Here is an 11,306-nt window from a genome sequence, read left to right as displayed (position 1 = left end):
GGTGTGACTGTCTTGTTGCCACAGTCATAGTGAAGAAAAGTCTTTTTACCCACCTGGCCTTGAACTGAACACCACCGTGGTCCAGGTCTGCACTTAGGGATGATGGTGATGTCATAGCAAAGAGAGTGAGGGTCTGTGGAGAAAGGCAGGTGAGGGGTGGGTGGGGAGAGAAAGACCCCTAGTTAGCCCTCCTCCACACTGTGACAATAAGAGGACACCTCTGGAGGGCTGGGCTGGCCCAGGAAAGAGTTCCCCCTCCAGAACTGTAGTGTCCACAAGTTTAAGGCAAGTGCTCACCCCTTGCTTGAGGACGAGGAGGAGAAAGAGAAGGAAGAGGAGGAGGAGGTCTCTGCCTGCTGAGAAACCACATGCCCCCAGACATGTCCCACTGCCCCTCTGTCCACATCGGTCAACACATGAGAGGTGCCAGGCCTGCTAGGGGAGGAAGGGCCTGGATGGCAGAGGATCTTCAGCAGCAGCCCACGTGGACTGTGGGATGTGGGAGAGGGTGTGGGTCCACCCCTAAGGGTGCTGGTGCATGGTAGGATGGACTGAGGATGGAACCCCGCCGGATAAAGAAGAATTAATTATCATGGTCACAGGATTTAACATGTTGGCAAAGCCCCTGGTGATGGTGTTTATCAGCTATGAGGATGCCTTCCTGAAACCTTGGGCAAAGGGATGGTCCACATAGCAAGAAATAGAAAATCTGAATATCTAAGGCCAGTAGTAGAGGGAGGAAACACAGATTCAGAGAAGTGCCCATGTCAGAGGGATCTGTGTGTGAAAATTCAGAACAATTTCCATCCACTGTGCTCATGGGAAGCCTGGAGGACTCCCATTTACCTGGCGTATAAAGAAGGTCCCATGAGAAGGCACCAGAATGGGATGAAGCTCAGGGATGCCTATTGCAGAAGGCCAGGGTTGGGGGTAGGAGATGCTGTTCCTAAAATGAACTCCCGGTAGTAATGGGATGAAAAATCCTGAAATAACAGATTCCAGGTGGAGGCTGTGAACTGTCAGAAGCAAGGAGTGTGCAATGATGGAATTGATTAGAGAAGTCACAGTGCCAGCTGGGGACCTCAGCCATACAAAGCTATACCTATGGCTCATACAACAAAGGGGTCCAAGATCCAAAAGAGATGGAAACCCAACCCAGGTACTGCTGGATTTAAATAATTACAACAAACACAGATAAAACAAATGATGGATGACCAGGAGGCTGAAAGTAGCCACTCCATCAAGAACAAGGCTGCTTTTCCCAATTTGCAGAATTAAGTCACTTCTCAGACCACGAACCCATGACTAGAAGAAGACACCAGTTTCCAATGAGGAAGGACCCTTTAACCCCACTGCAAGTGCAATGATTCTTTGTGACCTTCTCCAAAGACATTTATGGCCACTAGAATTTGCTGTGACGGGCAATTTTGTAAATATGTAAAGGTGTGCAGGGAATATATTCTCCATTGTGACTACTCAATGCTGCTGGTGTAGCTCAAAAGTAGCCATAGATAATCCATGAATGATGAGTGAGGCTGGACCTGCCTTAAGTGCCCAGTGACCCAAGGCCCCCTAAGATCCTAGAGGTATATGTGGTTACAATGTGTAATTGGTGAATCACAACAGAGATTCCATGTGAATGTTCAGAGGCAAGGCAATGCCACACACAGCAGGGAAATATCTTCATGTCCCGACCTGCGGGACAGTCGAACGGGCCCTGGAAGGGGGAGTGGGAATGGAGGAGACAAGAAAACACGAGAAATGGAGACAAGACAAATAGCCTGATCAAGTCTCGTTTAATAATGGTGGTGCGATGCCTTATATAGGCTGGCAGGGGAAGAGGTTGGGCCAGGGCGGTGACAGGGGCCGGTCTTCTCAAAGTACAATTGCGCATGCGCCGTGGGTTTGTAATTTTCCCGGGCGCGGGATTGCACCTGCGCCATAGGGTGCATATATTTCTGGGCGCGAAAAGGTCGGCGCGTGTGGGAAAGGTCTGGGCGCACGCGGGAAAGGTTTGGGCGCGCGCGGGAAAGGTTTAGGCGTGCGCGGGAACAGTTTATAATGAAGAACCCGGAAATGTGCCATTTTGTCTCCGCTTTGCGGAGATCAAGCAACAGAGGTCGGCTAACTCCGGGCCTTATGGCTCCGGACATCTTCACACATTAAAAAGTGGCTCGTGTAGAGTACCGTGCCTTGGCAGAGATGGCCTTTAGCCATAAGAGGGCAGTGACCATGTAGCCTCAGAGCTGTCCATTACAGACGGGCTCCTCACCCTCTAGGTCATTAAGAAGATAGGCCCAGCAGTGAGAAGAGGCAGGTGGTTCTCCTGGGATGGGCAGGAGCAGGGCCACAGGGAACCAAGAAGCTGCACAAAAAATTGGCCCCAATCCCCAGGACACCACATGGCTGCACCCTCTCACCCTCAGCTCACACCTGAGGCTTCAGGGAGGGTCCCTGATGGCCCTGGTGGACCACAGATACCACTCAGCAGCAAAAGAAGGGAGAGTAGACCCCGAACCATGGGAACCTGACTCCCATCACATCCACACCACCCAGAAGCCACAGGCAGGGCAGAACTGGTTCTGACTTTTGGAGTTGCACCTGAGACCCCATCTGGAGATGCCACCTTAGGGGATGGTCCATCCCCTGTTGTGTCACTCTGTGTATACTCATCTGGGGTCAGTAACCTAGGATAGTGTCCAATTCTGTTCCCTCTTTTATTTTCAGGTTGTCCTGGACTGCTATTGCTCTACAAAGGGATAGGACTTGACACAGAGACAGAGAACCCATGTCCTGAAAAGACCAAAGTGTCTCCTGCCTTCCTTTTCTAGAAAGGGTTTGCCACCTCCATCCCACCATTCTATATGATGCTGGCTCACCTGCATTCCCATGGTCATCCTGTGGGGAATGGTACTTCCCATCCCCCCTGCACAGGTTCTGGGGTGTGTGGGTGTGTACTCAGCAAGGGGGAGAAGGTGCCAGTTGGTGGGAGAGGTGGTGAGAGCACCCTCATGGATGGGGAGGTGAGGGAGGCCTGTGGGGTGAGAGGGCTGGGCTGAGATTGAAGGTAAAAGGATGTGACCTGTTTGGTGGCAGTGGGTGGTGAGGCGATTGGGAGGGAAGTGTCTGCTGAGCCCCTGGTTGCAGGTGAGTGCAGCAAAGTGCAGGGCAAAGTTTAAGGGCAGGGAGCCCTGGGGGTGCTGGAGGGTTTGTGTGGTGGAGAGCTAGTGAGAAGACAGCATCTCTGTTTGTCTGGGATGTGTGTGCTCCCGTTTCTGCGAGATCCCCTCCCTCACCTCTGGTCATGCCTGTGTCCTGGTAGCTCAGGCTCCTTCTGCCCTAGGGCACGGTGGAGGTGCCAGCCTCACCACAGAGTCCCACCGTGCCCTCTGGCCCCTTCCAAAACTCTCATCCCTCCCGTCCTCCTGCTACTATAGGAAATAAGAAAGAAATCATTCAGGTAGACAGGGTAAAGAGAGTCCCCCACAAAAAACTTTCCTTCTAACAAAAAGCAGCTCAGAAACTGCTCCCTTTCTAACCTCAAGCAGTTTAAAGAAATCACTTGTCTTCTAACAAAGAGCAGCCTAGAAGATCAGGCTGTAAAACACAGATAAGCAGCTTGGGCACAAAAAGAGGAACTACCTGGATAATGACCCAACTTCACATACATAGGATGGGCCCCTGCAAAAACAGTGGGGCTCAGTGAGCATATTCCTGTCCATTTCCCTTACTTTCTTCCTTTTTTTTTTTTTTTTTTGTTTGTTTGTTTGCTTTTTGTTTTTTGTTTGTTTTTTTCTTTTTTTGATGGAGTTTTGCCCTTGTGGCCCAGGCTGGAGTGATCTCAGCTCATCCCACATCCTCTGTCTCCCGCGTTCAAGTGATTTTCCTGCCTCAGCCTCCCAAGTAGCTGGGATTACAGGCGAACGTGACCACGTCCAGCTAATTTTTGTATTTTTAGTAGAGATGGGGTTTCGCCAGGTGGGCCAGGCTGATCTCGAACTCTCCTAACTTCAGCTGATCCACCCGCCTCGGCTTCCCAAAATGCTGAGATTACAAACGTGAACCCTGGCGCCTGGCCCCCGTCCGTTTCTTTAGGCACACTGAGATAGGGAAGCTGGAAGCGTGCACAGGGTGGGGATGCCTGCAGCTGCAAGAAGGTGCCTGGGAACAGGCACAGAAACTCACCATCCCCTTTATCACAGGCAGGTAAGTAGCGCAGAGCGGCACAAAGAGCCTGCCTGCACGACTAAGAATGGGGTGGGGACTGCTAGTGACTGCCCTATGCAGGTGGCACATCTTGTTCTAACCGGCTGTTCCGGCCACATGGGCCTCTCTGTGACAGAGAGCTGTTCTTTCCTTTCGCCTATTAAACTCCTGCTCCTATCTCACTCCGTGGATGTTCGTCCCGATCCTTGATTTCCTTGGCCGCCAGACCAAGAATTTTGGCATTTATCCCAGACAACGAGCTGTATTACTGCGCTTAGTTTCTGGCCTCGCTTATGCCACTCTGTTTTCTCAGGCAGGGAGAATCAACCCCAGGGACGCGACAGAGGCAGAAGGAGCCCTGCCTGGGGAATTGAGAAGGGCGCGGCGCGGTCACAAAGATCCGTCCTCCGCGACGCCCTCTTCTCTTTCTCGGACCCATTACTGGAACTCACCGACCCGCGCGGTCCAGGGACAGTCCCGCAGCTGAAGCAGAGCCAGGATGCAATGAAGGAACGTGGGGCCCTCAGCCACCGCCTCTGGGACCGGCACTTGGCGACGGAATGCAGAGCACACTGCTGTTCACCGCGCGGGGGAAACGTCTGAGCCTCCAGCTGAGCGGTCCAGGGCTTTGGTCTCCCGGGTGGAGCCGAAGCGCGGCGAAACTCCCTGAGGTTTCACTCCGCCTTTCTCCTGCTTCCTACCTTTCCCAGGAGATCATTTCACTTCATTGTTTTGCAAATATTTTCTCCCCCTTGAGCTCTGCTTCTTTATGTTCTTAAATGCCTATTTCATAAAGAGCAGGGATTAGGTTTTGTACTTTCGCTGTGTTGTTCGTTCTTGTGTGTCTGTGGGTGGTAAAATAGGGTCGGGGTCGCTCTAAAGTCATTTTTGTCTCTTGCTCGCCTCAGGGAGGATACTAAAGGCATTTGCGGATTTCAGCTGCAAAAGTCTTTCGTCAAAGTTCGTTGCGGGTGGTTTCAGCGCCCCGCCTAGTCCCTCCGGGTTCTGAGCGCTCCTCCGGTGGCGCCTGCATCGCTCCAGCTTGGGCCGGGTCCTGCCTGAGTGATGCCCCGCAGGTGGCGCCCGGCTGCCACCCATGTCCGACCGGAAGGTACTCGGCGCCTGGCGGGTACCCGCGGGGCGGAACCGCCTTTGGAAGAAATGTGAGGACTCCACCTATCGCGGTAGGGGACAATGTTTGTCTCCGGGCTTGAGGAAATGGGAAATCAGAGACAGCTGATGGTTTCCTCCTACAGCCTGGTGCAGGGGACGGGGATGATTTTAACACGGGGCTGCTGCGCAGATGTGACTTTACAGCTAGGGTCCTTGGGGCTCCCACAGCAAGGCTCCAGCGCGGATCCCCTGCCTGACTGCTTGAGGCTGCTGGTGGGCGGCGCCCTCGCAGGGGGTAGTTCTGTGCCCCGGTTCCTTACTGATCTTCTAGGATACTCTTTGTTAGAAGACAAGTGATTTCTGTGAACTGCTTGAGGTTAGAAAGGGAGCACTTTCTGAGCTGCTTTTTGATAGAAGGAAAATTTTTTGCCTGGGACTCTTTTTACCCTGTCTACCTAATGATTTCTTTCTTATCTCCTATAACAGCAGGAGGATGGGAGGGACGAGAGGATTGGAGGGCGCCAGAGGGCACAGAGGGTCTCTCTGGTGAGGCCGGCACCTCCACTGCGCCCTGGGGAGGAAACAGCCTGAACTACCAGGACACAGGCATGACCAGTGGTGAGGGTGGGGATCTCGCGGAAACGCCAGCGCAGACATCCCAGACAAACAGAGATCCTCTGTTCTCACCGGCCCTCCACCACACAAACCCTCCAGCATTTCCAGGGCTCCCTGCCCTTGAACTTCCCCCTGTACTTTGGGTCCACGGGTCTGGCCAGAAGCTTCTTTTCGTCCCCTTCCCGACCCCGTCGCCTGTGGTCCAGGGCTTCTGGTTACTCCGCTGGGCTGAGGCCCCTTCCAGGATGGACGTCCTGAGGCTGAGAAAAGCCCGGGATGTGTGGAAAAGATAGGTTCAGAGAGAAAATGGGAAAAAGGGAAGAAGCAGCAGGTGGCAGGAGAACAAGGAGAAACCCCCACCCCAAAAATAAGAAGAGAGTGACAGAGGGACAACCCCCACCCCCGGGTTACTCAGGGTTCTCCAGAGTGACTGCACCAACAGGATACAGATATATACATATATGTATATATATACATGAGTTTATTAGGGCACATGTATGAATTGGCACACTGGATTTCAAGGGGAAGTCCAATGGTAGACCGTCTGCAAGCTGGGGAAGAGGGAAGCCAGTAAAGGCCAGTCCAAGTCTGAAAGCCTCAAAACTGGGGAAGTCCATAGGGCAGGCTTCAGCCCCCGCCAAAGCTCCCAGAGCCCCTGGAAGTGGGTAACTGCTGGTGCAAGTCCCAGAGCCCTAAGGCAAAAGAACCTGCAGTCTGATGTCCAAGGAGGAAGGATGCAAGAACCCCCAGGGAAGACAGAGAGAAGCCAGAGAGCTCCGCCCACAGGGTCACCCCACCCTCTCCTGCCTGCTCTCTTCTAGCCCAGCTGGCAGCCCATGGTGTGGTACCCGCTCACACTGATGGGGGTCTTCATCTCCCAGTCCCCCGACTCAAATGTCATTCTCCTCTTACAACACCCTGACAGACACGCCCAGAAAGAATACATTACCAGCCATCTAGGCATCCCTTAATCCAATCCACTGGCCAGCTAATATTCACCATCACAGCCCCCCAGGCCACACTCTCATCCACACTCCACCCCGACTCCAGCTCCCTGCGCTCTGCCTCTGGCAGGGGTGAAGGATCCTGTCTCTCCATGTCCTCACTGTGATTATGATGACAGCCATCCTACTAGGTGTGAGGTGGCATCTTCTTGTGGCTGTGATTTGCCTTTCCCTAATGGCTACAGATGTTGAGCCTCTTTTCATGGGCTTAGTGACCAATGTATACTTCTCTGGAGAAATGTTCATTCAAAACCTTTCCGCGTATTTATATTGCATTATTTCTCCTTACAATATTGAGTTGTAAGAGTGCTTTATATATTCGGAATACCAGTCCCTTACCAGGTATATAATTTGGACATATTTTCTCCATGCTGTAAGTTGTCTTTTCACTTTCTAAATGGCATTCTTTTTGAAGCAAAGAAGTTTCATCTGTGGAGGAACTCAAATTAAACTATTTTTCTTTTGTCAGTATTGCCTTGGTATACACTACTTTAGCAGCCTTAGCCAAACCCCAAGTCACAAAGATTTACTTTCATGTTTTCTTTTCTTTTTCTCTTTCCTTTCCTTTCTTTTCCTTTTTTTTCTTCCTTCGTTCCTTTCTTCCTTCCTTCCCTTCTCTTTCCTTCCTACCTTCCTTCCTTCGTTCCTTCCCTCCTTCCTTCCTTACTTCTTTTCTTGACAAAGTTTCACTCTTGTTGCCCAGGCTGGAGTACAGTGGCACGGTCTTGGCTCACTTCAACCTTTGTCTCCCGGGTTCAAGCAATTCCCCTGTCTCAGCCTCCTGAGTAGGTAGGATTACAGGCACCTGCCACTATGCACGGCTAATTTTTGTACTTTTAGCAGAAATGGGGTTTCACCATGTTGGCCAGGCTGGTCTCGAACTCCTGACTGCAAGTGGTTCACCCACTTCAGTCTCACAAAGTGCTGGGATTACACGCGTGAGCTACCATGCCTGGCCATCCAGCCCCATTCTTGAGGGCTTTGCTCTCATAACATAATAACTGATCAAATCCTCCCTCTCCTAGTACACATTAGGCACTATGTTTGGGGGGACATAGACATTCAGTCTCTAGCACCACCTCTGCTGAGGCCTGTCTCCATAGAAGTGAGGAAGCTGAACAGTCTCCTCCGCACAGTCTCCCCTTGACTGCCATTGCCTTGGAGTGACACTGAGTACTCACTAAGGCCAATGGCTGGGCTTCCTTGGGGACAGTTCCAGGGACTGGTTCCTTGTTTGTATCTGGGGATCCTTCCCTGCTTCTTTGTACCTCTTGTGTTTTTTTGAGATGAAACTGAATGTTTACAAGAATACAATGTGACAGCTCTGGAAATCAGATGTCCCCTCTCTTCAAGGTGTGTTGCTGCTGCTTGTTTAGTGACTTTCTGGATGGATCTTATAACATCAGTATTCCCTGTCACCGGTGGACCCTGAAGTCTCTGCTCAGTTAGGTGAGCTTGGACAGAGGTTTGCATCAATGACTTGAGCCAGCGACTCTCTGCCCAGTGCGGAGAGCTTTGTGTGTGTGGTGCACTCCTGCCCCTGCCGCACTCAGGCAGGCAGCTGATGTCACCACTGCAGCTCCACTTCCTGCCTGAACAGAACCTCCAGGTCAGCCAAAGATCAGAGATGTGGCCTTCTCAGGTGCTTCCTGGGAATGTGCCAGCCTCTATGCTCATCTCATTCCCCAAATATTTCTCTCAATTTCCCCCACTAGCCTCTTGTTTGCCCCACATGCAAACAGTGGGGTTGTAGAGTTGCAATTATTGCTTTTAGCCAGTGCTCTGAGGATCTGGCTTTTTCCTAGAAAGAGACCTCAGCGGGTCAAACAATGACAAGCCCAGTGAATGGGGCTTTTCCAGTGAGTCCCAGACAGGCCAAATAGAGTTCTCTGGGGCTGGGGCTTTTGAAGGGCTCCAAACCCCATGTGCCCTTCCAGCAAGTGGAGACTGGGATCTTGCAGCTGTCACTGACATGGTGAGTCCAGTGTTTTCTGGGCATAATAAATCAGGATACATTGTGCAAACAAGAAATGGAAAGAAATGTTAGGAGGAAGAATATAAATTTTCAAGTACGAGTTCGGGAGTATTAGAAAAAAACAATGAGGAAAAGGGCAAGGCTGGCTTGGTTGTCGCTAACCTGATGGAGAAACGCAGCTGTCTGCAATAGAGGGCTCGAGCTGTTAGGTTCCTCTGCAATGCTGAGAGCACCTCCACAACGGGCCCTACATCATCCTCTCTCCCGAGGCTGAATGCAGCTCTTGGGCCTTGAGTGCCAAGGAAGCCACAGTCCCAGAACAGAGGAAGGGCTGAGGATGACAGTGGAAAAGGAGGTGGTGGGTGCAGAAGGAGAAGGCTGACAGCCAGGATTTCCTGTGGATAAGCAAAAACGTCATGTGAAAATGGATAAAAAAGTAAGGGTATAAAGAGCAAGATGGAAATCATCTGTAATTCCATTATGGAGTGCTTAATTTTAGGGTTTTGGCACTTTCTTATATAATTATTATACAATTATCATCATACAAATTTTTATACAATTATCATCAGACAACTTATGATTATTTTCAATGACTAGAGTTTCTTTTTGAGCTGGGTTTTGGTTCATAGTGCAGAGTTCTCTTACTTTGGTCAGTTAACCCCATTTGTTTTTGGCCTTGTATCATTTTATTTATTCATCTTTAATTTCAACCTATATAATAAAAGGTACATATACAGATTTTTTACATGGGTAGATTCTGGGAGGCTGAGGCTTGGTGTCCCAATGATCCCATCGCCTAAACAGTAAGCATAATACCTAACAGGTGATTTTTCAGCCCAGGTGATCCTCCTTTCTCCCCGGTCTGGTGATTTCCAACATCTGTGGTTCATGTGAATTCAATGTTTAGCTGCCACTTTCAAAAGGGAACATGCAGTATGTGGTTTTCTGTTCTTGCATTAGGTTGCTTAGGATAATAGCCTCTAGTTCCATCCATGTTGCTGAAAAGGACATGATTTTGCTGTGTTTCGTGGCTGCATAGATTTCCATGGTGTCTATGTACTACATTTTTTTTCATTCAATTCACTGTTCCTGGGCACTTCGATTCTGATTCTGTGTCCTTGCTAGTGAGAATAGCACTGCAATGAACATATTAGTGCATTTGTCTTTTTGATAAAATGAATTCTTTTCCTGTGGATATATCTCGAGTAGTGGGATTGCTGGGTAGAATGGTAGTTCTATTTTAAGTTCTTGGAGGAATCTCCAAACTGCTTTCCATAGTGGCTGAACACGTTTGCTTTCCCACCAACAGTGTCTGTTTCCTTTTCTCTGCAGCCTCACCAACATCTCTGACTTTGTGACTGGTTAGAGACGGTAACTCATTGCAGTTTTGATTTGCACTTATCTGATGATTAGTGATATTGAGCATTTTTTATGCTTGTTGACCAATTGTAGGTCTTCTTTTGAAAAGTGTCTGTTCATGTCTTTGCCCAATTTTAATTGGGTTTTTTCCTTCTTGCTTGTTCAATTGTTTAAGTTCCTTGTAGATTCCGGATATTGGACCTTTGTCAGATGCATACTTTGCAAATAGTTTTCCCCATTCTACAGGCTGTCTGTTTAGTGTGTTGCTAGTTTCTTTTTCTGTGATTTCTTTAGTTTAATGAGGTCCCATTTGTCCATTTTTGTTGTTGTTCCAATCGTTTTTAGTGTCTTCTTCATGAAATCTTTGCCAGGCGCTATGTCTGCATTGGTATTTCTTAGGTTATGTTCCAGGATTTTTACAGTTTTAGTACTTACATTAAATCTTTCATCCATATGGAGTTATTTAACATACATGGGGAGAGCTAGGGGCTCAGTTTCATTCTTCTGCATATGGCTGGCCAGATATCTCAGCACTAATTTTCTAATAGGGAATCTTTCCCACATTGCTCATTTCTGTTGAAGATTAGATGGCAGTTAAGTGTGCAGGTTTATTTCTGGGCTCTCTATTATTTTATTTACTAAATAAAATAATCATGAATGTAATATTTTCATATTAAATAATTAAAAATTTCTTCAACAGGCACTGTGGTTCATGTCTGTAATCCCAGAGCATTGGGAGGCCAAGGTGGGAGGATTGCTTGAGACCAAGATTTGAAGACCATCCTGGGCAACATAGGAAGACCCTATCTCTACCTAAAAATAAAACAATTTGCTGGGCCTGGTGGCATGCGCCTGTAGTCTATTCTAGAGGCTGAGTCTAGAGGATCACTTGAGCCCAGGAGATGGAGATTACAGTGAGTGATGCGTATGCCACCACTTCACTCCAATATGGTTGACAGAATGAGAAACTGTAAAAAGCCATAAAAATAAAAAGGATTATCACAATTTTTGGTCAGTGCATGGAAAGGATCCCT

General features: G+C 49.2%; 1 long non-coding RNA gene and 1 pseudogene across 1 annotated transcript in view; one reads left to right on the top strand and one right to left on the bottom strand.

Annotated features, from left to right (window-relative positions):
- The window catches only part of LOC111530442, a 6,296-nt gene extending 1,058 nt beyond the window's left edge, over positions 1–5,238 (bottom strand). The window contains exons 1-2 of the long non-coding RNA XR_004228951.1: positions 4,659–5,238; positions 54–133 (exon numbers count right to left, since the gene is read on the bottom strand). This is a non-coding gene — a long non-coding RNA (uncharacterized LOC111530442). The remainder of the gene's footprint in view (positions 1–53; positions 134–4,658) is intronic.
- LOC116418817 overlaps positions 1–11,306 on the top strand; it is a 188,167-nt pseudogene that overhangs the window by 162,813 nt on the left and 14,048 nt on the right.

The sequence above is a fragment of the Piliocolobus tephrosceles genome, chromosome 5, assembly GCF_002776525.5.
Source record: "Piliocolobus tephrosceles isolate RC106 chromosome 5, ASM277652v3, whole genome shotgun sequence".
Lineage (NCBI taxonomy): Eukaryota > Metazoa > Chordata > Mammalia > Primates > Cercopithecidae > Piliocolobus > Piliocolobus tephrosceles.
Note: the sequence above shows the minus strand (reverse complement) of the source record. Positions and strands in the feature narration are given on the sequence as shown.